Here is a 2,990-nt window from a genome sequence, read left to right as displayed (position 1 = left end):
TGGGACCCAGTTTTTCTATCTGAAAAGGGCAATAATAATAATACCTACTCCAAAGAATTGCCATAAGGATTGAAATGAGGTCAGAAATGGAAAGAGCAGTGTCTGGCACATTGCCAGCACCCCAGGAATGGGAACTATTCTCTCATTACTAGTTATTTGTCCCCTCACATCTGGATTGCAGTGGTACCTCCCAAGCTGGACTTTTGTCTACCCCATTTACCCACCAATTAACCTTCCAAATTTTTAGTCTCCATACCATCGCTTCACTAAGAACCTTCTGTCTTTCCCTAATTATATTAAGACCAAACTCTTCAGTTTGTGGGGCAATGTCAGGACTTGGGCCATTACTTTAGAAGAGCTGGAGATTCTCTATAAAGTTTTGAACAGAGGAGGTTGTAATCTAACCTATATTTTTAAAGGAACACTCTGGCTGCTGACTTCAGGAGTGACTGTAGAGGGGAAAGTAGGAGCAAAGAGGCTAAGCAGGAGGCTGTGTGGGTTACCCAGTGAGAAAGGGAAGGGCTGGGGGCTGGGTGTAGCTGCAGGAGCAGGGAGAACTGAATGGGTCTTAGATGTGTTTTCAAGGTACAGCCAGCGGGGTTTGCTGATGGGACACACAGAGGTCTGAGAGAAAAAGAGGAGTGGGCCGGGCACAGTGGCTCACACCTGTCATCCCAGCACTTTGGGAGGCCAAGGTGGGTAGATCACTGGAGATGAGGAGTTCAAGACCAGCCTGGCCAACATGGTGAAACCCCGTCTCTACTAAAAATACAAAAATCAGCCAGTGGTGACACGTGCCTGGAATCTCAGCTACTTAGGATGCTAAGACAGGAGAATTGCTTGAACCCAGGAGGCGGAAGTTGCAGTGAGCCAAGATCGCACCACTGCACTCCAGCCTGAGCAACACAGCGAGACTCCATCTCAAAAAAAAAAAAAAGTTAAAAAAAAAAAAAAAAAAAAAGGAGAGAGAAAGAAGGAGAAGGAGAAGGATGGTTCCAAGATTTTGGGCCACAGCAATTGAAAAGATGGAATTGCCACATGCTAACAGAAGGGAAATTATGGGAGACACATCTTCTTGGAGAAAAGATCAGTAGTTTCATTTCTGTGATACTAGGTTTATATGTCTATTGGACAGCTAAGCTAAGAGCAGGTCCTCAGACCCCTACGATTACCCCAGCAAGACCAAATTTTCAGTCTTTAAGAGAAGCTGGAAAATCTCTCTTTTTAAATTTATTTTTATTTTTTTTGTAGAGATGGGGTTTCATTTTGGTTAGGCTCTTCTCGAACTCCTGACCTCAGGTGATCCACTGCCTCGGCCTCTCAAAGTCCTGGGATTACAGGCATGAGCCACCACGCCTGGCCCTGGAAAGTCTCTCTAAGCCTACTCTGGCTCAGGAGGCTGTCCAATTACAAAACAGAGAGAGAGAGAAGCTGTTGGGTCAGGGAATAGTGGCTTACACCTGTAATCCCAGCACTTTGGGAGGCTGAGGAGAGACGATGGCTTGAGGCCAGGAGTTTGAGACCAGCCGGTCAATATAATGACTCCCCATCACTACAAAAACATTGAAAAAATTAGCCAGGCATGATGGTGAGCACCTTTAGTTCCAGCTACTTGGGAGGTTTAGGCCAGACCATCACTTGGGCCCAGGAGTTTGAGGTTGTAGTGAGCTATAATCATGCCACTGCATTCCAGCCTGGGTGACAGAAGGACACCCTGTCTAAAAAGAGAGAGAGAGAGAGAGAGAGAGAGACACTGTTAGGGGTCAGGGTGGCAGGAAATTTATCAGTGGGTCAGTCCATGCCTACTGTGATAGTCACTTCCAAATGGCCTCCATGATCCCCCCTCCTGCTATTCATGCCCTTGTATAGTTCTTTCCCACATAATATTAGGTTTGGTCCTTGCGACCAATAGAATATGGAAGAAGTCGTGATATGGCACTACTGAAGCTAAGCCGTAGAAGACATTGTGGCCTTCACCTCGGTCTTCTTCTCCTTGGATCACTTACTCTGGGGAAAGCCAGCTATCATGTTGTCAGCAGTCCTACATACAGGCCCTCATGGTGAGAAACTGAAGCCTCTTGCCAACAGCCAGGACAGTGAGGTTGGAGGTGGATCTTCCAGCCCCAATTAAGCCTTCAGGTGACTGCAGCCCCAGTCAATGTTGACTGCAACCCATGAGAGAGTCTGAGCCAGAACCACCCAGGTAAATTGCTTCCTAATTCCTCCCCATAGAAACTGTGACATAACAAATGCTTATTGTTTTAAGCCATTGAGTCTTGGAGATAATTTTTTATGCATCAGACCTCTGCTCAGGCAGTGAACTTGCTCTTCTGCTCCCCTCACTCCTAGAGCAGAGGGAGGAGGGAATTGGAGAGAGGTGGGCAGAAAGAGGGGTTGGTGGCAAGGTGCACTGGTGCACGCCTGTAGTCCCAGCTACTCAGGAGGCTGAGGTGGGAGGATCACTTGAACCCAGGAGGTTGAGGCTGCAGTGAACTGAGATTGCGCCACTGCACTCTAGCCTGGGCAACAAAGCAAACCCTATCTTGAAAATTTTTTTAAAAGAGGGGTTGGCTGTGGAGTGGTCTCTACTACAACCCTGGGGTGGACTCCCCGAAGAGGGTTACCTGCCAGGCAAAGGGTACCGTAACAGGCAGAAGCTAGGAGCAAGGAGACCTGACAGGGGTTGAGCCTTCCACTGCAAGAACCAATATCTGGGGCCGGACACGGTGGCTCATGCTTATAATCCCAGCACTTTGGGAGGCCAAGATGGGTGAATCACCAGGTCAAGAGATCGAGACCATCCTGGTCAACATGGTGAAACCGCGTTTCTACTAAAAACACAAAAATCAGCTGGGCATGGTGGTGCACGCCTGTAGTCCCAGCTACTCAGGAGGCTGAGGAAGGAGAATTGCTTGAACCCAGGAGGCAGAGGTTGCGGTGAGCCGAGATCACGCCACTGCACTCCAGCGTGGGTAACAAGAGCAAAACTC

This window comes from Cebus imitator, unplaced genomic scaffold (assembly GCF_001604975.1).
Source record: "Cebus imitator isolate Cc_AM_T3 unplaced genomic scaffold, Cebus_imitator-1.0 Scaffold31, whole genome shotgun sequence".
Taxonomy (NCBI): Eukaryota; Metazoa; Chordata; class Mammalia; order Primates; family Cebidae; genus Cebus; species Cebus imitator.
The sequence above is the reverse complement of the archived record's forward strand: the minus strand, read 5'-3'. Positions refer to the sequence as shown.